Source organism: Equus quagga, chromosome 3 (genome assembly GCF_021613505.1).
Source record: "Equus quagga isolate Etosha38 chromosome 3, UCLA_HA_Equagga_1.0, whole genome shotgun sequence".
Taxonomy (NCBI): Eukaryota; Metazoa; Chordata; class Mammalia; order Perissodactyla; family Equidae; genus Equus; species Equus quagga.
The window spans coordinates 28,142,452-28,168,537 of record NC_060269.1 but is presented as its reverse complement, the minus strand read 5'-3'; positions in this window follow the sequence as shown (position 1 = coordinate 28,168,537).

The following is a 26,086-nucleotide window of genomic DNA, read 5'->3' as shown; positions in this document are numbered from 1 at the left end:
ATAATTCTATTGCTAGGTTTTAAATTTCTCTAAACTTAAAAATCTATTTTGTTCATTTTAAGCAATAAAAAAGGGTTTGAGTTACAAATGATAGAATTTTATTCTGCTTTAGAAGAAAAGGATATTATAGGATTTGAATGAGTGATGTGTGTATGTATGAGGTATCAAGTTGTTCTGTGTCTCAAGTGGAAAATCCCATTCTCACTGTTGATGTCATTAATTCTAAACAACCCAAATCGTGTTTAAAAGATCTGTTCTTTTGCACTTTCTCCACTAATTGTACTATTTAAAGCGAAATATTATTAGTAAAAATGTGGGCTTTCCATCCTGAGTTCAAAACCTGCTTGATTTATTAAGTAGCCCTTAATGAGTTAATTATGCAGATGAAATCCAATAATGTTTGCAAAGTGCTTAAGACAGTACTGATAAATATTAGTTACTATTATTTCTTTATATTTGTGCTTTCAGCTCTCTGGTAAGTTCTTAAAGGATAGTTGAAAGTCTCTGTCCAGGGGACTTGATGTTAGAAAGCCTCATCAGGTGACCAGCCCAGTGTTGTAGTGGTTAAGTTCATGCACTCTGTTTCAGTGGCCAGAGGTTCACCGGTTCAGATCCTGGGAGTGGACCTACATACTGCTCATCAAGCCATGCTGTGGTGGCATCCCACATAGAAGAACTAGAAGGACTTACAACTAGGATATACAACTATGTACTGGGGCACTGGGGAGAAAAGAAAAAAAAAGGGGAAGATTGGAAACAGATGTTAGCTCAGGGCCAATCTTCGTCACCAAAAAATCACAAATAAAAAAAGTCTCACTAGGGTCAAAGTGTTCTGGAATTACAAAGAAGGAAGGTACAGGTCAGAGTGGGCATTAGATGAAAGAATGTGCCTTTGAGAGTGTTTAGTTAATATTGGCTGAAGTAATAGGAAGCCAAAGCAGTAGAGATGGTAAGATTCGCCCCAGGCCTGGGTGCTCAGGTTTCAGCCACTCCTTTGTTACTGCTACAAGAGCTTTTGGCAATGTGTGTATGTGATGTGGGGTGTGTGTGGGGGGGTAGTGTGTGAGTGCATGTGTGTGTGCTGTGTGTGTTGGTGGTAGGGAGCAGCGGAGCTTAAGGTAAACGGAGGAGTTCTGAAATCATTGTGGGCATCTCAGGGATCACTTCATCTTTGGTGGATCAGTGCTCTGCATGTCTGTCCAATGGATCTAGCCATTTCAGATAATTGAGAATGCTTTGTCTCTTTCGTTTTCATCATCCACGTTTGGGACTCTCATATATGAATCAACTGTCTGAATCCCAGTGCAATCACCACAGCTTCACTTTAATAGAAGTTCATGTACTGACAATGGTTTCGGAGTTTGGGAACAAAAGTTTCTGGTAGTGAAGCAACCCTGGAGAGAGTAAGAATTAGGAGGGAAGAGTAAAAAATACCTCTGTGCCAACAATCTGATAACGATACTACTACTAGCTACCAGTTAGGTAGGTAGTGTTTGCTCTGTTTATACATTAATTCACTTAATCCTTACAACAACTCTATGAGACGGAAACTTTTCTTACCCTCATTCTATAGGTGAGGAAACTGAGGCAATACTGAGAAGTACTGGATGGGGCCCGGGGTTTCTGCTCTTCATCGACACCACCTGCCACCTCTCTGCAGTGGCTGCAGGGAAATTCTTTCCCCGTTTATGTTTGTTTGGACTGGCCAGGGATGTCCATTTTTCAGCTGACCACTGGCCAATAAATGAAAATCAATCTGCAAGACTTCTTTAATTCCATCTATCAATTTTTTCCAAATCAAATGTAATTTGTTTTTCAATCCCTGGAGCTCTCTTTGTGTGTGTGTGTGTGTGTGTGTGTGTGTGTGTGTGTGAAAAAGATTGGCCCTGAGCTAACATCTGTTGCCAATCTTCCTTTTTATTTTGCTTAAGGAAGATTGTCACTGAGATAACATCTGTGCCAATCTTCCTCCCAAGAGCTCTCTTTTGGTCAGCTGTGTTCTTTAAATATTATCATGGTCTGTTTTTATATGGAAATAAAGAGAAACGGGCAGTTGAGCCAATCATTTGGATTATTGAAGCAAAATAATATAAATCTATTGTTGGGGAAAAAAGGTTGAGATTTTGGACTGAGTTATGAAAATCAAAAGCACTGATCATATTCACAGGATTCTGTTATTCTATGGTCCAGATCCTGGAGTCAAGATACCTTGCTCTAAAAATATTTGCTATGCAATATTTTTCTTTAATTTTAACATTTTAATTATACGCATTTTAAATATGTTCACAGAATGGAAATGTTCTCATTTTTTCTTTCCAGATCTAGAAGCCAGAGAGAAGAAACTTAAAAAGTTGAGTTTTTTTTTTTTAATTAGGGAAGAAGAGCTAAAGGACAAGGAGTACAGTGGCAGAAAAAAAAAACAGGCTAGAGCATAATTCTGGCTACTAATTTTCAACTAATTGATAATTGGCTAAAAATTAGTGAATTAATTATTTATTCAAAAGATCTGTCTTTAGTAAGATAAAATTTCAATAACAAAATATTGAAGACCTTGCCAAAACTCTTAAAGGAATTATCATGGGCTGAGTACAGGCAGTCAGAGGACCTCAAGGACACACAGTGTGGATCGCCTCTATTTCTTTTTTGCCATTTTCTTTGAATAGTCTCAAGATACAGTTTTGTAAGAAGACCAGGAGTGATTAAAGGCAGACCTCGGGTTCCAAGCACGGAAGCGCTCTCCACCTGACAGAAGAACACTAGTCCTTGTTCTTCATCTATCACAGAATGTATCACTTGATGTTTGTGTTCCCTTGGGCAAACCCAGAATTTCTCATCTGTAAAATGGGATAACACCATGTACTACCAATTCTTTAGAATTCTTATAAAGACAAAATAAACTACCATTTCAAGAGCATTTGGAAGAACTGTTAGAGGTAGAAAAAATAGAGGGCATTTGGTGGAGCGGGTGTAGGCATGGGGATGCCAACAGTAGAATGTCATAGAGAGTGATGTAAGTTCAATGATAGACACAGTTACTCTAGATCAGCAGTTCAGTCCTGATTGCACATTCCCTGGGGATCTTTTAAACTATACCAAGACCTCCTGCCACCTCCAGGGTTTCTGCTATACATGTTCTGGGGCTGGGCCCAGCTATAGATATTTTCTCCCAAATCCCCAAGGTGATTCTAAAGAGCAATCATGGTTAAAATCCGTGCTGTAGGGTTTCTGGAACAAAATTTGCAATTTGGGCAAAATGGACACCTTGACATTTTTAGTTTGAAAAATTAAAACCCTTCTGGTACAAATAGGTCTACAGTAAATGAAATTCATGGAGATACAGGGTTGACAAAAAGAGGTGCTCTCTAATCAGAAATACTGTCATAAATATAGAAAATATCTTTCATAGTTGGAAGTTCCAAACTAAAATGAAATGAACGTACTTATTTAACTTTTAAGGTAATTTTTCACATTAATGAGCCTTGGAAGCCAGGTTAGTGGAGGACCAATTAATGAAAGGGCTTTAAAAGTGTGATATCATACATCATGAGAAAATATAATAACTGTTAAAAAAAAGGCCGAGGTAATAAAATTATCATAAACAACTTGATTCAGTTATTCTACAGAACATCTAGTGATTAAAAACTTCTATCCCTGTAGCTTCATAGTTTAAATTCAATTCACTTATATTTTTGCCCTCTTGCTAATTGTGTTCTTTGAAAAATCATTGATATGTAAAATATAAAGGCAGCAATCTAAAACTAAATGTATATCTGCTCTAGGATGTCTCAATTTGCTACTTAATTTGAATAATTTGGGGACTGTTAGAAAGTTGCTAAGAAGAATTAGTTCAAAAACATTTGGGACTATTTTCCCTCAAATATAACAATGCTTAAAAATAGAAAAGTGCCTGAAGTTATAAAATTTTATGTTCTGGCTTCCCATGGACTTGAAAATAAAACTTTCCAGTAAATGGCCATGACCCTGTTAACTGAGCAGAGTTATTCTTTGGATGGAACCACAGATTATCTTGCCCAGTTTACGGCAGAAGAAACTGAGGCCAGGAAACACTAAGCGACATTCCCAAAGTCACACAACACGTTAGTGGCAGAACTTGGGCAGATCCCCTAGCCCCCCCTGTCTCATTCTGGAGAAACCCAATAAATCCTGATTAGATATCGTCTGAGATGGACCTTGGACTTGGCAATGTGTGGTGTGTGGGGCTGGTTTTAATCTCATCAACGTACCTCAAATCCTTGGGGGAGTCCCCTGCTGATTTGTCTAGTCTTTTGGCAACTGATTTGTAGGAATTCTCCTAGTTATGACTTGGAGTCTTTTGGATAGGCTTAAGGCATTCTTATGTTTTACGATTCAAATATTGGGATGTGTTTAAGAGACCAGCATCATTCACAGCAGAAATGACTTTAGCTACCAGGAACCTAATCAACAGTAGCCAACAGAGCATATGGCGAACTGCTGTTCAAATGAAAGCCCAAGCATCATTAAGAGGCTGATGTGTGTAGAATTTGACTCACTGCATATTTGATATCACTGGTGGTCTGATCATTTTAATACTCATGTAAACCAGAATGAAAGTCATCATGTTCCTATCTACATACTTTCAGATATATTATCCTGTTGTTTCATCTTCTGCCCCTACGTGGCCTCCCAAACTCCTTGCTCCCAAATGAGGCTACACGGCACCGGCCCTGCCATAGCTATTATGACATCCAAGTTGTTAAATTGATAGAATGGATTATACTGGTGAACAAAGATAGGAAAACAATAAGTAAGCATAAAACGTGCGTTTTACAGGTCTGCATGTACTTGTTATAGAATTATCAATGCCTACACGGAATATCCTATGTCTCACAAATATGTGGCAAGTGAAATAAGAAAAAAAAAGAAAAAATCAGATGGACAGTGTTTTAAATCTAAGTATTTGAAGATACGACATTATTTTAAAAAATCAAACAAATCTTAGTAAGTGATGACTTTGTAAGTGCTTTTATTCACAGATCTAATAAAAATTAATGCATTGAGTATTATGTGAGACTATGTGAAATCCAAGGTTTATTCCAAACTATTCTTCTGTGATTTGAGGTTTCAAATGTCATCCATTCTTCCATCTTCCAGCATGCTTCAGAAATCACTTCTATTCTTTTAGAATGCTTTGTTTTTGAAGATCTTCTACAAGTGATATTCCCCAATCTTTTCACACTTATTCCAGCCAAGAGGTTAAAATGTGTTCAAGGAATAAGGGAGTTGGAATTCAAACCCAGGTCTTCTGTTTTTCAGAGACTGACCTTTCAGCCGCCCCAGGCTTCAGCAGAATGAGCAGCAGTCTTCTCTTAGAGCTTTGGGTAAAGGATGGTTGACAAACAACCGGCTCTTTCAGGCTCTGCCTAGAGCTGGTGTCTTGACAGAAGAACTAGCAACACTAGGTTTTAATGTTGTTGTCTTGTGTCTTTTTCTCCGTGACTGAATTGTGCCAGCTTTGAGTAAGTTCTTTTGGTTTAGGGTTTCCCTCTGACAGAGATTGGGACGTGGGTTGGGGGGCATGGCCATGGAGCGTTACTAGTAATTTTATATAAAGTGTGTTAATCTAGTTGTTTTCTGGAGCAGTCTCCAAAGACTTGTCTCAGATCCCAGGGAAAGGAGACTGTTACAGAAAGAGAATTGAATAGAAAAGATGTATCCATATGAAACCAGCATCCGTGATCATAAGGCATTGTTGCTTAGTAACAGAGTTCAACCATGGAACTCAGCCTGAGTTGGAGAGCAGCTATGCCGTCAGGACAGAATATATCACTGCAGGCCAGAGTTCCTGGGTTCAGTTGAGCTGAGAGGGCCACCAAGAGAAGAAACAGCTTTCACCAGAATATAATAGTACACACAAAAGAGCTACCTGATGGAAAAACAGAGGAAATGGAGGATATAAGTCAGAAAAGAAGGTGGTCACAATCATGTGGTGAAGTCAAGTGAAAGAACCTGGCAACCTTCTTGAACTAATGGAAGAACGTTTTACAACTTGAATTTCCAGCTACTTTTGCTCTTTGTCTAAGCCTAGGAGTTTTTCTGGTAATTGTTACTGGGTCAGTTGTGTTGTCCTGGTTGATGTGACCTGGGGAAATACAGCTTGTGTTTATTCGTATGCTAAAGAGAGTTCCTTATAGCTAGTTGCAGAGTTATTAACTTAGAAAATTTTTGAATTCTATTATTATTTCATTATTATTGATGTCTTAATTATACTGTTTTCTTTCGGCAGAATCTAATATCATTAAAAACTAAAGTTAAAAGATAGAAATCAACAAAATAAAGCTGGACAATGGAAATCAATGAAAATCTCTTTTCAAATAATCTGGGTAAATATTTGCCTGTAAGCTCCACCTTGAAATTTGACCAGAATGTCCTTAAATAAGCAGTTCTGAGACACTTTGCCAAGTTTGCTTTCAAATATTATTGATACCAAAGGATATTCTTATTATTTGCATATCAAGGGCATTTTGTTTTATTTTTGAATAAGAAAGCAGCCTCTATAATCAGAAGAACTTCATAACACACGTCCAATTCAGAACTCCACTAACAAAAATTTCCTTAATTTTCTACGTCTTTGAACAAAGTTCATGACTCCTTTATAGATCTTCAAACAGTATTGTGACCTCTTTAATATACGTTATTAGTTTCCCTTTCAAATAACGTTTTGAAGTTTGTTAACTTGTGAGTACAACGCCCGTTTGAAGGTCACAAGGCTCTTCCTCCCCGTGGACCACAAAACCGTTCATGGAGGGGGAGAGTCATGATTTTCCCTCATATCAAAGAGAGCCATGTGACTGATGTGGAAAGCACTGAGGTGTGGTAGTTGCCTAGCTTTTGGCGGCTGGTCTCAACCCTTATTTCTTCCTCCAATAAGTGACATAAGCCATATTTTAAAATAATCTGCGTGCTTCTCTCCCCAAACATCTTGAATCCAATAGAGTGGAAGATTTTGAACAAGAACCTGTATTTCTAACCACTTAAGGACACAGGATGATATCATTGAATTATTAAAAAGAGTGGTTCTCAATAACCCCTTCCCCCTACCTTCATGATTCATTGTTTAAAGATTAAAATTTTACAAGTGAAATCAAAAGCTTTGTGAGGCCATTATGGCCAATATCAGAGAGCTGAACCATCTGTTCAACTCTGTAAAATTTCAGAAAAATTTATACGACATGTTGTAAGAAATCTCTGCTGGTGGAATCTATGACAAAGCCTTCCACTGATGCTCCCAACTAAACAAAATTTAGTGTGTTTTATGGTCCAGAAAATTATCTTATTCAGGGAAACTGGTTTTGTAAATGGCTTTAGAAACTAAAGGAACGATTCCCAAAACAAATGTTGTTCACAATGCAGATAGATTCACTAAACCCAAGACTAGCCCTGCAGGACGTGCTTAAATAGTCACTTGCTGCTCTGCTCAAAAGTGTTGGATTAGAGCCAGCCCTGATGGCCTAGTGGTTAAAGTTTGGCATGCTCTGCTTAGGCAGCCCAGGGGTTGGTTTTCAGGCATGGAATCACACCACTCATCTATCAGTAGCCATGCTGTGGCAGCAGCTCACACAGAAGAACTAGAAGGACTAGAAGGACCTACAGCTAGAATATACAACTATGTACCGGGGCCTTAGGGAGGGAAAAAAAAGAGAGGAGGATTGGCAACAGATGTTAGCTCAGAGTGAATCTTTCCCAGCCAAAAAAGAAAAAAACGTGTTGGATTAGCAGTCTGCTTGAATCCAGAGTCAAGACTATGGAAAGGTAACTTATGCAAGAAAAGAGCAGCATCTTGAGAGAGCATGACATTCAAAAAACTTTAGAATAAAGTCTGAAAAATTAAACAGTGATAAAGAACATCTGCCATTTGGTGATCCTGATTATTTACATATTTATATTCAGAAGGCCCAGGATTGATGCCTCCGTTTAGTGCGATATTTGGAAACATATTCATTAATGAGTGGAATAATAGAAATACACAGTAATGTTCATTGAGGATTTATCACACAGCTGGCATTGCTCTTAATGCTTCCCATGTGTTACTTTCTTTCCTTCTTGTAACAACCTTAAGAGGTAGAGGCTGTTGTTAACTCTGTTTTATTTGTGGGGAAACTGAGGCCCAGAGAGCTTCAGTTATGTGCTAAAGGTCACATAATCATTCCAGGCAGAGCTGAGTTTTGAATCTAGACATTCAGACTCCAGAATCTGTGTGTTTACCACTATCCCATATGGTTCATCTATTTGTTTCACATATAGTTACTAAGTGCCTGCCCTATCCTCTGGAGCTTACAGTGTAGCAGAGGGAGAACAAATGCTAAACAAATACGTAAACATACTTTAGGTGATTCTAAGTACGATGGAGAGAAAATGATAAAAGGAGAGAATGTTATTTTATGAAAGGTTGTCAGAGAAAGCCTCTCTGAAAAGATGAGATTTGTTCCAAGATTCAAATGAGGGAGCTAACCATATGGATATTTGGTGGCAGAGGACAGAGGCAAAGGGAACTGCAAGTGGAACAGCAAGAAGTTGTGACTTCAGTGCAGTGAGCAAGAAGCTAGAGGTGGGGGAGGAAGCAGAGAAAGAGAGGTGGCTGAGGCAGGTTACCTGGTTATGGCATATCATAATTGTTAAATTATCCCTTCATAGATGTTTTTAAAATATCGTAGCTATGAGGAGTAAATTCAAGGCACATCATTCAAGATTATCATGATCATTCAGTTGATGAGGCTGAAGACTTCCCCTGTCATAGAAAGAGGGTTACAGGTGTGAACCTCTTCAGTAGGACCTGGTTTACTAGTTGGATTCAAGATTTGAGACATTGGATATTGGATAAGTTTCACAATGGAAATTGTTCTGGAGTGACCAAGCGTACCAGCCAGCTTGGAACTGTCCCAGTTTTAGCACTGAAAGTCTTCCATCCTGGGAACCCCTGTCCAGGACAAGTTAGGATGATTGGTCCCTATCTAACAGAGTTCTCAAAGTGTTTCTTAGGAAATGGCTCATTGAGGGAGAAGCAGTGGCAGGCCCTCTGGGTTCTGGCATTGACCAATTCACTTGTCCAGCATGGTTATACCTTTTATTCTGTAGATAAATGATAAAGTAGATATAAAACAGAGACTTGAAAATGCTCTTCTAAGTTTATGAAAAATAAACTTTAAGCTTCTTTCGCTATTGTCAAAACTTGAAATACTCAGCTTAAGCAAGCACATTATAAGCAGTGTGTTCAACTATTTAGAGTTTCTCCCAAAGACAATCTCAGAGCATTCTAAAAAAGGAAAAATATTTCTGATCACTTTTTCTAACTGTAGTGCAGCAAAACTAGAAAAGGAGAAAAATGAAGGTAACAACTCATATTTTAACAGGTTAAAGAATAAAATAGATGAAGATCTTAATTGGTGCTATAAAGACATTGCTCCAATTCAAAATTATTCCTGGTGTTTAAAAAAACTAACAAATTATGAGTAGATCCAAACCTCCATAGACAGCTAACTAGTATTTATTAGAAACCAATGCAAAGCAGCCTAAATTTTATTATAAAATTGACAAGTATATCCATTAATAAACTGTAACTTGTATTAAACTTTATGATACAAATAATTTTTGACATGAAAAAATGCTTATGATGTCAAGTGGAAAAGTTGGATACTAAATGTATATGCAATATGAATTTTACTATATTAAAGATCAACAAGAATAAACAAACAAAACTCCTACATAATTATTTTAAGAAGATTGTATGAAGGCTTGCTAATGTTTTAGCCATGGTTACTTGTGTGTGGGATTGTGGAAAAATTTTCCTGAATTTATAAACTTACACTTTTCAATATACTCTTCAATGTGCTCCTACTGTTTTTAAAATCTGGAAAATAAAAATTAAGAAAAGAATTTTAAGAAACAATTTTGTTTTTCAGCTGAGACTTGCAAAAAATGCCAACTACTGCTGAAGAAATAAGACTTATCAAATTGCAGATGAAAAATTTACTACCGTCCCAGATGGCTAGGCAAAAACTCCAAACGTGGAAGTGAAGGAAACAGCATAGTTTTCTCTTGATGTAGAATTAGAAGGGAGGAAATAAAATATCGCTTTATTGGAGCAAAACATAAGGAATATGAAGAATAAATAGAAGTATTTGATGGCAAACTCTTAGCCACTCCTTTGGAGGAGTGGTCATGGCAAGATGAAGGAAGAAAAAACTGGAAAAGCTACTCTTGTACATTACACAGTGAAACTAATAGGTGACCCCATGGCTTGTTAAAGTGAGTAGGTTTTGGATTTGCCAGAAGCATTTGTGATTGAATCTTAAATGGTCCCTTTCTTCCTTTAAATTGTTATTTCTTCTTTGTTGCTCTTTTTATTTATATATTAGGGAAAGCAGGGAATGGAGAGATATGAGGTCCTTACCCATAATATTATACCTTCTTACTCTCTCTCTTATTTTTCTATTTATTTTCCTTGTTCTTTACTGAGATGAAGTTTCCTCATTGAAATACTGTAAAAATTAAAAAAAGAATCAAATACCTCACTACTGTAGATTACTTTAAATCTTCATACAATTTCATGTTCATTGTCTTGTTGGATCTTCTTAGTAACTTGAAAATTAGATTGAATTGATATGATTTAAGCTTTCCAGAGATACATAAGCTGTGGTAAACATCTTGCACATCTGAAATGTGATGGAGAAAGAGCTCTGACTCCCACTGAAGCCCTTGGCTCTAGAATAGTTCTGTTTCCTATAGTGCAATGTCTTTGGATGTAATTCCTTAAGGCCTAAGAAATAAAACACAACCAATTAGGAAGTGTTTCTATTTAAGACAGAGCAAATACTCACATATCTTATGCATACAGTGGATAATTTTAAAAAGTAGACCACCTGTTTCAGTGGCGTGAAACAGACATTGAGGGTCTCGCCTCTAAGTTAGATTGGGGGAAGGTGCCTACTTGAGCTATTTGGGGGGATTTACATGTAATTTTGGAGTTTCAATATTATTTCAAAACTTTCAGGGCATAAATCTTTTTCTTGAACGACACTGGATCCTTCTTTTGTTTTTTGTTCATTCATTAAAAAATAAATGCAAAATATTGTACTAGATGCCTTCAAACCAACAGTGAACAATCTCAAGAAACTATATTTTCCACCCCACTTGTTTCCCCAAAGGAAAGCAAAGTTATAATCTTATAAAATATTTTACATTTTTTAATTTCTTGGTTTAATAATGTCATTTTATGCCTTACGCTTACATCTGCATTTTAATAAGTGTAAAACAAAGTACGTTTCCTGTTGTGTCTCTGGGATGTGCTTTTTATCCTTTTGTTATTTTACAGTGATTTAGGGCCTCTTCTCTGGGCAGTGTGTGCTGTTACATGTTGTGTGTTTAAGTGATGGCAGTATTGTCATGCAGAAGAATAGTGTTTGTGTTGTTAATGCCTAGGTCATTATTTCAAAGGACAATTATAACAATTCTACATGAGAATCTTCAGGACACCTTCCTGACAGGCAAGGAAGAAGCATTTCAGATGGATCCTTCTCAGCAGCAGGAAAATGGAGATACTTGTAGATTGGTGCCTTCCCATGTCCCTAGGTACAGATGAAACATGAAGGAGCGACTAATAATTCTTGACCCAATGATGAGAAGTGAAATGTTTCCTGCCCAGGACAGTTTCCGTGGTTTCAAGGAATGTCACTGAGTTAGGTTTTGTCTCTCTGCTTTGGCCTGGGCAAAGCATCTTCATTCTGGGGAAGCCATTTGGGTCTCTAGTATCATCGTTTTCTCTTCCAAAAAGCAACTGACACATTGAACAGAGACGACTTTCAGACTATAGCCAGAAAGTATGTTCAATTTTGTCCCTCTCTAACCTTTTAAATGTAGTCTGTGGGATTAATCTTTGCCATCACCGTATGAAAAGTTAGGCAGGCTCCGTGATTTTTCTGGTCACTCTTGGCCAATGCTGTTTTCTGGTAATCTCAGGTCACAGAAAACTGCCTCAGTTTAGCAATCTAACTGTCAGTTGCATGTGTTAGTACAAACTTCAAATTTGAGTTAAAGTTGAGGCTTCTTCCTGTATGGCAGCTCAGTGGGAAGCCTGAAGATGAAGTGGGAGTGGGAGGGATTTGTTACCTTATCTTCTACTCTTTCTTCTCCAACTCACCAGCAGAGGTTTCTGACTCTTCAAGTGCTGGGAGTAGGGAGGGAGAAGAGGTAAGAAAGGTGCCGAAGGTATGACTTCACAGCTCCTTGTGCAGTGAGCTAGCATCTTGGCAGGTGTTTATAGCTGACAACTTGACAGATGTTTACAGTTGACTATTTCGTGGGGGCTTTTGTGAGTTTCCTGCACTCCCCTGCAAGATCTTAAGCAGGGGTCAGCTTGCTCTTTGCCGTATGGTCAGTAAATGTATCTTCTCTTAGTAGCAAATGATCTCTTCTCACTTCGTGGCCCAAGCTCTGAATTTTATCCAGTGCCTGATGAATGTCTGATAATCAACTGAAGACAGACAAAGACACAGTACCTTAAACTGGACTGGTTAGTCAATCTAGGGAAAGAGTTTATACTGATAGGAAGTCTGGGGCCTAAAAAAGTGCAGATCAACACAATGATAAAATAATATTGATATTGCAAGTAGACAAGAACAGAAGTGATGGGATTGAAGTCATCCACAAGGGGAAATGACATAAAGGGAACTAAGAAGGAAGAGTATAAAGATAGAAGCTGTGTTGCCAAGTGAAAAGAGAATTTGCATGTTATGTTAGGATTGTTTATGAATCAAAAAATGTTGAAATAGAAAAGAGGAAGTTATACAGGCATATCGTATTTGCGGTTAGGCAGAAAATAATTTCACAACTACATATGACCCAGCAGGATTAAACGGCTCAAAGTGTCTTTGTTCAAATGTTTCTAAGGATTTAGGCAGTCAATAAAACAGGGAAGAAAAGGAGTCAATGGACATCATTATTCTTTTATAAGAGAAGCTTTATATGCTTCTCTTAAAAGGATGGAAGTATAACTTATAAGCAGAAATTAAATGGTTGAAATAAAGGTTTAATTTAAAAGAAATAAGACCATCAATATGCTCACGAAATACCAGCTGGCTATTAGAGGTCAATTTAATGAGGTTTACTAACCACTAAAACTACTATGTCTATCTGTTAAGTAGCCGTTAAATATCGACAATTTTGTTTGTGATGGAAAATACAGTTAAACTCTTCTAACACAGTAGGAAAGCTACAAATAATAATCATGAGTAGTATTTGTTGAGTGTTTATTACAGGCCCGCCACTTCCTGAGCATGATCTCCTTCAGTAGTTGCAGGGCTATCAGGTCAGTATTATCGAGTCCTCCTGTACAGTTGGGGGAACTGAGGCCTGGAAAGAGTAATTAACTTGCCTAAGATCACACAGCTGGTCAAGAGCGTGAAGCTTGAACTCAGGTAATTTCACTTCAGTACCCATGTTCTTACCACTGGGTTACCCAATGGCACCTACCATAAAAACCCAGGAGACTTAGGGTAAACCTAGCAATGGCGGTCTTACCAGCTGGGTGATCAGATTTTCAGCCCAGACCTTCCTATGGTCTTTACCATGCTGGTGGTAGGAGTCAGATGATCTCCTGTGGAAAGTACTGCAAGGGAGTCATCTGTTACAAGCCCTCCCTGTCATTGCTGCTCCCAGTTTCGGCCCAGGAGAGCAGCGTTCCTGAAGGTTCAACCCTCGTAACTCTTTGTCTCAGGCTTTTTATTCTTTCGTCACCTGCAGTCTCTCAAATCTTACATCGCTTTGTTCTCCACCCAAAGCTCTCTTTTTCGTCCTCCCGCCTCACCTCATTTTGTATCTTCCATTTTGCTTACCGCTTGGCGAGGGGGTGGGCAATGGCATGGGGAAGAGCTTGTCTCCAAGATTCACTGATTGCTGAGAGCAGAGAATAAGTGTTTGCAGACGTCTTAAAATGTGCATGCAGACCACTTGAAGCTTTTGCATCCATGGTATTGTATTATAGTTCACATTTTGGGGGGTAAATAGTGAATGGTGGAAGCTTGGAAAAAAACTCTGAAAAGCAATGTTGTGCTCATGTAATTGTTGCTTGTCAAAAGCGCATTTAATATATACAACCCATAACAGGATTTTATTCTCTGCAACACAATTAATAATGAATCCTCTAAATTTATTGTTGACTGCTAATGAATACATACCAAGCCTATTACTCTGAAAATTCTTGCCCAGTATGTCAGTTTTGTTTTCTTATTTATTTTGATTTTCTCTAATTTTTTAAAGTTGAAATTAATATTACTTCATCCTGCTCCATAATGCTTCTAAAAACTCATTTTTTTTCCTAGTCTACCTACAAAGAAAGGTTTTGAATAATCAAACCATTGCCATCTCTGTATCTTTCATTTGGCTAAATTTTAGATTACGCCCTAAGGTTAAGAATTACATTGATTGTACCTCAACACAGTGCCAACCACATTGTTATCTTTTACAACCAAACAGCCTTAGTAACAACATATACGAGAACTTATTAACTTTAACTCAACATATTAACCTTAACTGAACATATACTTTTAAGGAAATAATCATGCATACCCACTAGACTATGTGGGAGTTGAAAATCTGGAAAAGACACAGTAAAGACCGTTATGTAAGATACTCAGCTAAACACATTCAGCTGAAAGGAAATACACAATTCTAGAAATAGCATACAGTGGATGACACCAGTAAGTTAAACCACATGGCATGTATGACAGTGTCCTGGGTTATAAATTCCATAGTCACCCTTTGTGAACCCATTCCACTGCCTAATATTGAAGTTTGAAGGACGCTCTTTGTATGTGATCTATTTTTCCCTTGCTACCCTTAGGGCTGTTTCTTCTTAGACTATCCAAATGGCAGGGAAAAAGAGCTGATTCTTAAAAGAACTCTGCCATTGCACTGAGGACTCTTAAGTCAAGTTTATACGTCTTTCTCTAAGCTAAATATCTGTCATAATTCACAGTTACTGGTGGATGTGTTTGCCATATGCATGAGTAGGATGCATAATGCAATATGTGATGTAATCTTTACACATGGGGTGCACACATAAGTAGCCCTGTTACCAATATTTTCTAGCACCTGGAATATGCTGACTTAACAAGATTTCCTACCCTAGCTTTAATTTTCCAATTTTCAGAAATCCAACAGCTGGGGATGTTAAAGAACTGAAACAATGGTGGTGATGGAAACTAAAATAGATCTGTCAAAGAATAAGTTTCTTTATGATGCAAGCTGATTCATTTTTTTTTTTAGCAGATCCAGTTGATTACCAGTCCACAAGCTTTATGGTTACTCTTTACAGCTTTCTTGTCTAATGAAGTAGCCACCAGCCACATGTAGCTATTTATGCTTAAATCAATTAAAATAAAATGAAAAGTTAAGATCTTTAGACACAATAGCCACATTGCACGTACTCAGTAGCTACATGTGGCTTATGGCTTCCATATTGGACAGGGTGGCTCTAGAACATTTCCAACATTGCAGAAAGTTTTAATTGATGGTCCTCCTTAGTGTACAGCAACCCTGATCTTCTGCCTACATGCTCATAGTGACACAGAAAAGTACCTTTCAAAGATTTGTGACAATATTCTTAGGTTGTTGACTGCATGGTAAAAGAATCTTGGAGTTGGTAAAATAATTTCTACCCCATATGCATATTCTTAACAGCTTGAGAAGACTTAACAAAAGAGGGACTCAGGGAACCTCGCTCTCGTCTCAGAGAATAATCATCTTTTCCCACTTTGCTACTTATTCATATGCTATTCCTCTCATTAGGAGTTAGGAAAAGCCATTGAGTTTATCATTTTTCTTGCCTTATATTTTCATCATTCATTTTTTGATGAAATAGTTTTCCAAATTTTATTAGAGAACATTCACAAATTCTCTAATAAGGTAGCTTGATGTTGTTTATTGGTGAACCGAAACAAGTTCCAGTTTCTTAAGCTGATTTCTGTGATTTTAAGACCTTTTGAACTTTCTGTCATTGTTGTTGAGGAAGATTCGCCCTGAGCTAACATCTATTGCCAATCTTCCTTTTTTTATTACTTTGTTTTGTTTGAGGAGAATTAGCCCTGAGCTAACATCTGTGGCAATCTTCCTCTATTTTGTATGTGAGTCACTGTCACAGCATGGCTGATGAATGGTGTGGGTCTGTGTCCAGGATCTGAACCTGTCGACCCAGACTGCCAAAGTGGAATGCGCCAAACTTAACCACTACACCACAGGGCTGGCCCCCCTTTTTAATTTCTTCATAACCCTTTAAATGTATCAGTCAAATAGTGGAGTTTTGCAGATTCTATGTTAGCATAATATTAATAGAAAACGACTTCACAGTTTTTGCTTTTGCATTCCTATATCTATCTATCTATCTATATATTAATTTCAATGGTTTATTTTAAAAGTAAGTGTTACAACTGTTTATAGGTGCTTTTCTCCTTCCCATGTTTGGTGACATGGCCCCACTGGTACCATGGCAAGCTCTGTACTGATCATGATACTAAAATGATTTCATATGACAGAAAAATGTAAGCAATTTGTCAAATGAGTTACTTCTGAGATTTCAGGCTCAAATATTTTTATTTCTTTTTTGTTCTTGGCCTCTAATGAGCTTCCCTACACAATTAGTAAATTATTCAGATCTACTTATATTGCTGTTACTCAAAGAAAAGCAGTCTACTCAAGAATGACAATTTTTGCAAAGATAATATTTAGTGGGGAGGAACTGTAAAGGGATATACATCTCTGATGTGTCTTTAAGGCACTAGAGTTTACTGATTAAAATCAAGATGAAAATACAGCTGTATTAATTTGGCTCTTTATTAGCCTTCATCTCTCTGCCTATAGCTTCCAGAGGTCTGTTTTCTTTCTTATCTCCTCAGGTTGATGAACTCATTGTGTAACTCAAACATTAGGGGTTTACTTAAATCCCTTAAAATTTTTCTCTGCAAAGATGTGATTCTTCTTCAGATTCTCAGCTGCTGTTTACATCTGGCTAAAGCGTTGTTGCCTCTGGGATCCCAGTGGGGTGAAAAGATGAAGTGGCTGAGGGCGGTAGCTGCATGCATCACATTATCGCCTGTCACTATGTCTTACGTTCTTTGTAGGAACAAGATGGCCCTCCCCACTCAGGCCAAGACCTTGATCACGGGCCAGATGCCCAGCAGCTTGTTTGACCTCATTAAAATTGAGCGATCATGTTAATGTTCGGGTCTGAGGCCAAACCTCTTAAAGCTGTTTAAAATTTCTGAGGATATTATCACAGGATTTGGTTTGTGATCTTTTCTTAGTATTTTCTAGCAGATCAGTCTGAATAGAAATAGACCAAGAGGGAATTAGATCTGGAAATTGGGATTAAAAGCAAAACATGTGCCTCAAAAAAATACAGCCAACATATGGCTACTTATCTTACTTTTTTTTTTTTGCTCTAAAAAACAATTCATGATGTAAAAACCTAGAAAATATAATACTTAAAAATTACAGTTAAATGGAAAATTATGAAATATAAAAGCATCTTGGTATTAGCTGGCCAAAGAGGCAAATAATTTAGCTGGTTTTTATTGTCAGGGAGTAGGGATTGAAGTCCTGACAGCTGCTACCTGATACTATACTAACTTAGTCGTGACCTCTGCTTCCATGCCTATCCTGCTGAAGGTCAAAAAGGTGTATTTAGATCACCGGAAGGGTAGCACTGGAGAACAAAGCAATTTCTAGTGGCCTTGTCAAGATAGGATTGGCTACTGATCAGATTTTTTGAAGGTTGCAGATTTTCTTGAACATAAATCAAACCTCTATCTATGCAGGATAAAGTTTTTACTTCCAGTTTAATTATTTACTGCCAAAGGACATGCCTCCACCATTCCTTAGGATCCAGTGAACTTCCCTGCACAGTGGTCCTGTCAAGTTGGTGCAAATGCATCCACTAATTGGTGTCCTGCCCTGTTGTCCTCATGCTGAGTTCAGCATGAAACCAGTCTCTCTCAAAGAATGGGCTTAGTGTGATGAAAGCCCTGCGATGCTACAGAGCACAGATGTGCAGGGCCTGAGTGTGTTTGTTTAGTCAGCATGGACACTTTTCAAACACAAAGAACACAGTTGATCAAATGTGATTGTTAGTTTCAACTTTCATAGAAATGATATTTACAACACTTGTGCTCTTGTAGATGTCCATTAGTCATCAATGACCCCAGGACTAATCATTCTTTCTTGAAACTACCACCAGGGAGGTGCCCCGGTGGTGTGGTGGTTAAGTTCACACACTCCAGTTTGGTGGCCCCGGGTTTGCAGGTTCAGATCCTGGTGCGGACCTAGCACCACTTGTCAAGCCATGCTGTGGCAGCATCCCACATAAAATACAGGAAGATTGGCACAGATGTTAGCTCAGTGACAATCTTCCTCATGCAAAAAGAAGAAGATTGGCAGGGATTTTAGCTCAGGGCCAATCTTCCTCACAAAACAAACAAACAAACAAACACCAACTACCATCAGCCACAGAGGAGCCAGAAGGATGGAGGCTAAGGGCGAATCCCCAGGCTCCGCTGCCAGCTGACCTCCTATGCTTGCAGTGGGTCCTCTTGAGCACCACCTTGGCACTTCATATCTGTAACTCAGTTTCCTTGCCTATAAAATTATGATTTGGTACTAGAAGTTGATTAATGCTCTTCCCATATTTAAAGTACATGATTATATGACATAACGGGGTCACAGGATGCAGTGAGGATTAGAGAAATAAGTAGAAAGCTTTGCTGCTTTGACTCATGGAGACTTTATAATGTTGCACTTGTTTTTTTAACATTCCCTTTTACAAAGAATGAAAATGGGAATAGAAGGATAAAAATGTCAGGGTTCACCCTATCTTAACACAACCATAACACCTTACAATTGCACAATAACACCTAACCTTTTGCTGAGTATATTACAATTTACCAAGCACCATTACATACATGATATGATTTGAACTTCACAACCACCTAGTGTAGTGGGTGAATAGAGCAACTATTATTGTCCAGAGTCTCAGATAGGTCAAGTCAGAGAGGTCATAGTAGTTAGTGGTTGAGCTGGCATGAACCCATTTCTTTTGTCACTAGTACAATAACTGTTCCACTACACGACTCCTGCCTCTACACTTTATTTACTGCTAGCAACCCGTCTAATGCTTTCTTCAGGCTTAAAAGAAAATAGAACCTTGCAATATCTAGGATACTCATTTTACTTTTAGCTTACTGAAACCATTTTAGATTGGTGTTGGTTTTTCATTTTTTGAGGAAGATTAGCCCCGAGCTAACATCTGCCACCAACCCTCCTCCTTTTGCTGAGGAAGACTGGCCCTGAGCTAACATCCATGCCCATCTTCCTCTACTTTATATGTAGGATGCCTGCCACAGCATGGTGTGACAAGCAGTGTTTAGGTCTGCACCTGGGATCCGAACCAGCGAACCTGGGGCTGCCGAAGTGGAACGTGCGAACTTAACCGCTGCACTACTGGGCTCGCCCCCATTTTAGGTTGGTTTTTCAATGTATTTGACCTCTATTCCAGTCATAGTTTGGAAATTAGATTGTAGAATTATTGTGGAAATTATTTTATTTTTATTTTATTTTCCAAAATATGTGACGATTCTTAACCCCTTGGAGGTAGAGGTGAAAGGAATCCTACAGGTCTAGCACTGCAATGGGCAGCAATCTTAAAAAGGGATGTTTGTGTGACTGGTGGGGAGAGGGACTGGGCATTAAATTGCCTGGTAAAACCTAATTGTTTTCTCAAATTTGGGGGGAATTTGCTCCCTTCAGACCTAATCATAGGAAAGTATATTGAGATTTGCATTCCAAATCAGAGAAGGATGCACAGACTCTGTTTTTGTTTGTTTTGTTCTTTTAATTCATGAACAACAGTAACTAAACATTGGGCAATCTAGGAAATTTTGTTTGCAATGTGACTATTATTCCTAGGAAGTAAGGAGTTAGGACTCATTGAGAAATCTAGACCTCAAGTTGCGACAATTCTTGTATAACTTCTCCGCAAATTTATCCCATGATCAGAGATAATAAATCACTACTGAGACCTCAAAAACACTAGTTCCCAAATTCAAAGAATAAGTACTTTGGAGCTATCATATTGAGGGATGTTTGCCTTCCTAACAACCATTTTTTGTGAAGCTAAAATCTCTAAGTAAGGCTAAATAGTTACATAAATTTTATGAGGATCATACAAAATTATCCTATGTAATTTTTAATTTCTGGAAACTCTAGGGTAGACGTTTTTCCTAGGTTTACATTCCATATATTAACATGGCCCCTGTTTCAATAAGTGAACACCTTGATAAATAATATTTTCTGTTTCCAATCCCCTGCTGAAGACATCTTCCTGGATCCTAGTGTATTTTGAATGTTATTAACCTAAAAATGACATTCTCCACGTGAACTCATTCTCTTGATTGAGTTGCCCTTTATTAGTTTGGCCAAGTCATCTTTCTCTAGTGATGCTGGGAAAAGACTTTTATTCTTGTTTTAAAAAGCTTGCTGATTTGCAGAACAAACTTCAGTCCGATCTTTTTCTTTTGTAAGTTGCATAAGTCGTGCTGTGTAAACTAACATCTTGTCACTCATTGTCCTAAAACCAGGGCCAAACTGGTAAGAAACCACCTACTGTTGAATATCAAGCCTGTGCCAAAAAGCCAACAGCTTCCTGCTGTTCTGCTGGGCCTGCGTGATCAAAGGATCTTGAGAGAAAACAGGAACTGCCGCCACAGGCGTCAAAGGCCTGCACTTGCCACGCAGAGTAGAGAGAAGCAAGGGAGGGGTTTTCTGAAGGTGAGGCGAGACTATGCAAATAAAGCCACCCTTCCTTTGATTGTTTTGTTCAGGACATTTGAGCACCATTAGAAGAGAAAACTTCAGGCTGATGCAATTTTTATTCAGTGGATAGAGAAACGACAGAGGACTATCACTGGAAAGATTTTCTTTCCTATGTGGTGTTTGTGTGTATGTATTTAAGTTGATACTTATATTCTTAGTTTGTTCGGAAAATAATTTGTGGTATCTCAGTCTATCACACGCGCATATGTGTGTGTGTATATGTGCGCGTACAATAGTCTGAGATACCATAGCATGTGTGTGTGTGTATATATACATGCACACATGTATACGCACACATATATGTACACATACATATATATAATATGTGTATGTTTATATATATATATAAATTTTTTGGTTAAGACCTTCCAGATTATCTTTTTCAAAAGTAGTTTTACCAGTTTTATTGAGATGTAATTGACATTTTATTAGCTTTAGGTGTACAACATAATGATTTGATATGTGTACATCTTGAGAAATGATAACCACAATAAGTTTAGTTAATACCCATTACCTCACATAGATACAATTTTTTTCCTTGTGATGACAACTTTTAAGATCTACTCTCCTAGGAACTTGCATGTATACAATAGAGTATTGTTATCTATAGTCCCCACGCTGTACATTACGTCCCCATGACTGACTTATTTTATAACCGAAAGTTCGTATCTTTTGACCACCTTCACCAGTTTCCTAACCCCACTCCCAACCTCTGGCAACCACTAATCTGTTGTCTGTTTCTATGAGTTCAGTTTTTTTAGAGTCCACGTATAAGTGAGATCATACAATATTGGTCTTGCTTCGTCTAATATTTCACTTAGCATAATGCTCTCAAGGTCCGTTTATGTTGTCTCAAATGGCAGGATTTCCTTCTTTTTATGGCTGAATAATATTCCATTGTATATATATGCACCTTATTTTTTTATCCATTCATCTGTCGGTGGACACTTAGATTGTTTCCTCATCTTGGCTATTGTAAATAATGCTGCAATGAACACAGGGGTACAGATATCACTTTGAGATAGTGACTTCATTTCTTTTGAATATCTATCCGGAAATGGGATTGCTGGATCAGATGTTAGTTCTATTTTTAATTTTTTGAGGAACCTATACTGTTTTATACAATGGCTGCACCAATTAACATTCCGACCAACAATGCGCAAGGTTTCCCTTTCCTTCACAGCCTTTCCAGGACTTCTTGTCACTTGTCTTTTTGATGACAGCTATTCTAACAGGCCCAAGGTGATATCTAATTGTGGTTTTGACTTGCATATATGCTTTATAGGTATAACCATCTTAATAATGGAGTTAATTAGAAAAAACTGTTTTAATGTCACCTAGTTCTTTTGGAAAGTTGTTTCTGTTGGTCACAATAAAATCTTGATTTTGTAGGATATTAAGAAAAATGTGTTGGCACAGCTGATCTTTCACAAGGTAGTTAATAAGTAACAACGAAAAATATGTCCGTCCAGACTCTTGTGAATGGTCATTTTTAGATATAGAAAACAATATTTCTATAACTCTATACTACTTCAGAAGGGATGGTTTGTTGCTTCTAGTGAGTAGTATTCTTACTATTTCCATCATTAGCCATTTACCCTGCCTGCTGACTTCCGCTTAATTGTATATTTCCCACAGATTGACAACATTACCAACATTTTGTCACAGGCCTCAAAATATTGAAACTGTGATTAGATTTGGTGTAGAAATGGGTCGATGGTGTTAGGGACAGGGTGGGAACTAAGGCATAAAATATAGAGGAGTCTCAGCTTCTTGTTCTCAGCCCTTTGTGATATGCCCCCCAACAGTCTCATCCTCAGCTACACTTGTTTACATTTACTTTGCTTCAGCCACATCAACTTATTTGAGGTTTCTGGGCCATGCTCTCCCCTATCTGTGCATTTGTGCAAATGTTAAGGAGTAATGTCTCTTGGTATTTCCATGAATGTGGAGGAAGTTCCACTAGAGTAACATTTCTGATGTCTCTTCATGTCCTCACACACTTCACTCCAGAGAAGGTAAGTTGTGTCTTGTCTTATTAGAAGATTTGGAAAGAGAAACAGAGCGTGAGTGTTCCAGCCCCTTCTTCTCCTTTTCCTTGGGAGCTAGCATGTTCTCCTTTGCTCCCTGTGTTCTCCTGGTCCTACATTGCCTGTGACTGGAGGAGTAAAACTGGCCAACTCACTGGTAGTGCCCACAGATATAACCTGTATCCTCCATCCTAGGCTCCTTTGATAATAAAGATTTTTCTATTTGGCCCCTCTCTGCTATCTTTAGATTATTTTTCAATTGGTTCTTGTTTTGGGAAAAGGGGTACTATTTTCTGGGCCCCCATCAACCTGAAAAACATGTATTGTCTCCTTTTCCTGCTATGTCCTTTCCCTTCTTCTGTTTATCTTTCTAAAACTCAACTCAAGATTTCCCCTCTCTTGGTTTTCCTCGTTTCTTCTTATTCTGTGCTTCTATAGTATCACGTGTATACTTCTCCCTAGCTTATTTTCTTGTCTGTCTCCCTCATGAGACTGCAAACTCCTGGAGTGCAGAGACTGGTTCCCAGCACCTAACACAGAACCTGGCATATGGTAGGTACTCAATAAAGGTGTGTAGAATGAAGTGAATGAGTTACGAAAAGATCTAAGACAATTTTTAATTCACCAATGTTGAATTATGGGAGTTAAGTCCTATGGTCATAAAGAAAATGTATGAGTATGTTTTCTTCTTCAGAAACTGTCTTTCATTTTGTTATCTTAAACCACTTCATATGAACTATAATTATGAAGATACACTGCCAGGAGTTTTGTTCTGAAAATTATTCCATCTCCAACTCTAGATGCCCTAGTAGTGTATAAGTACTGTCATTTGTGCTTTCTTCTTAATGTAATTATTTTGGCTGGCATATCCAGTCAAAGTAAAAATGAGTGTGAATATGGATATATACCTTAGGAATGGGAGTTTATATTTGAGGCTTAGCAGAAGAACACTGGGGATGAAGAGCAGAAAATCTGGTATGTATTTTGTGAACATTGCTGAAAATAAATCCTGAGGCCTATGCTAATAAAGTGGCTCATTTGAAATCAACGATTTTGAGGGGAGGGGCAGAGTAGCAACCAGTGACTGACTCAATGGGTAGCCGCTCAGGCCTTAAATCAAAGGGCAGACTGCATCCTTGCTTCCTATGGACACAAGCACTTCCATTCATCATCTGCTTTACTCCCACCTTGTACATGATTGACACCTATTTACTGTCCAGTTTAATATCTTTTCATGCATATCCATCCTATCCTCCTAAATGGATTGTAAGCCCCTCTGGAGTAGGAAGACAGCAGCGATACACCTCTTTGTAACTTTGTGAGTCTGTTACATAGAGCAAGCCTTACACATAGTTGATGCTCACCCATAGTTTGGTGATTGGATTTTGTAGCACTGACAGCAAAACTGACTTTCAACATGCAAAAAATGAAAATGGTCACAAATCCCTATCTTGAATCTCTTGAAGATAATGGAAATCATTGAGCATTTGATTCTCTCATTGAGTCCCTTTTAATTTCCCCTTTATGTGAAAATAAAACCCATTTTCCTGCCAGTTTATGTAAGTCAAAAGTTATTGCACCTAAAGATAAAAGAATGGAAATCCTGGAATGTTTTAGGCACTCCTGGGTTCAATATCAGTAAATGATGTGCCACTGTTGGGTTCTGGGAGAAAATAGATGCTGCAGCTTCAAAAGCCGTCTGTTAAACAGAGAGACAGGTGTATCATGTTACAAGGGACGTGACATTATAAACTCAGCTGAAACAACCCATCCAGATGTGCGGTGATCTGTAGCTATGAACCCAGAGAACCCTGTCACAGGTTTTATGGGTAATTTTTGTTTGTGAGTGTTTAGACACCTGAGCAGCCAACTGGAATGGGGCCAATATCAGTAACAACACACAGATGAAAAACCATTATCTAATCAACTCCCATCAAACCAGTCAGTGGTAAAACAGTGCTTCCCAGGAACACTTATTACAGATAACATTTTCATTGTTAAATTTATGAAGTGTAAAGTTATATAACTTCTTTTTTGAAAAAGTCAAGACTGCATTTTCATACACACATCCACCCACAAACACAGTTCAGCAGTGGAAGCACTAATAAGGTCGTTGATAAAAATAAATTACATAAATTGTATTTAGCAATTTTCAACATTTACTGAGAAAGTCCATGCAGAGGGCATGGCCTTGCCAATTATGAAAAATGTTATCCTGAATAATTAGCAGAGTGTGTTGACAAAAATGTCAGCATGAGCGGAGGCAGCGTGCTTTATCTACTGGCATATAAGATACACCTTTTTGAACCCAAAGTTTTGCTAATTTAACATGTTTTCATCTTGCAGGCTTACTATAAATCCTGAATGTAAATTTGATAAAGGTAGTACTTGTTTTAGAAGAAACCGCCTCTGTTCTATATGATGGTATATATCCCAGGCTGATGTTACTACACTGATTATTTGGGTGGTGGGGTGGCTGATCTCTTTGCTCTGTGGTTTAGACATTAGGGACCCCCAAAGGATGAGGAAATGCCAACACTGCCTCGAATTTCCACATAGGGAGGATTAGGTACACACAGATCCTACATCTTTTCCCCACCAGGATAAAACTGAGTCTCCTAGATCCTTCCTATTCTTGGCTTCACTGGGTTCAGGTTCAAGGTATAGGCACCCACTCCTCTCACATGTACCACAGCTAACATGGGTGGGCACTTTGGCCATTAGCTGCTCCACTAACCTGCAACTACTTGGACTATGGATACACAACGAGGAGAAACTACTGAGAAAAGTGTGCTAGGTGGTGCTGGATACTTGTGGAGAGCCCTATTATTTTAGTTTCAATATATTCACTTTTTTTTTTTAAAGATTTTATTTTTTCCTTTTTCTCCCCAAAGCCCCCCGGTACATAGTTGTGTATTCTTCGTTGTGGGTTCTTCTAGTTGTGGCATGTGGGACGCTGCCTCAGCGTGGTCTGATGAGCAGTGCCATGTCCGCACCCAGGATTCGAACTAACGAAACACTGGGCCGCCTGCAGCGGAGCGCACGAACTTAACCACTCGGCCACGGGGCCAGCCCCTCAATATATTCACTTTTGATTTAATAAGTTTCAAAAGCAAAAAGATTTTTGAGATTCACAATATATTAATGTTGCTCTCAATCAT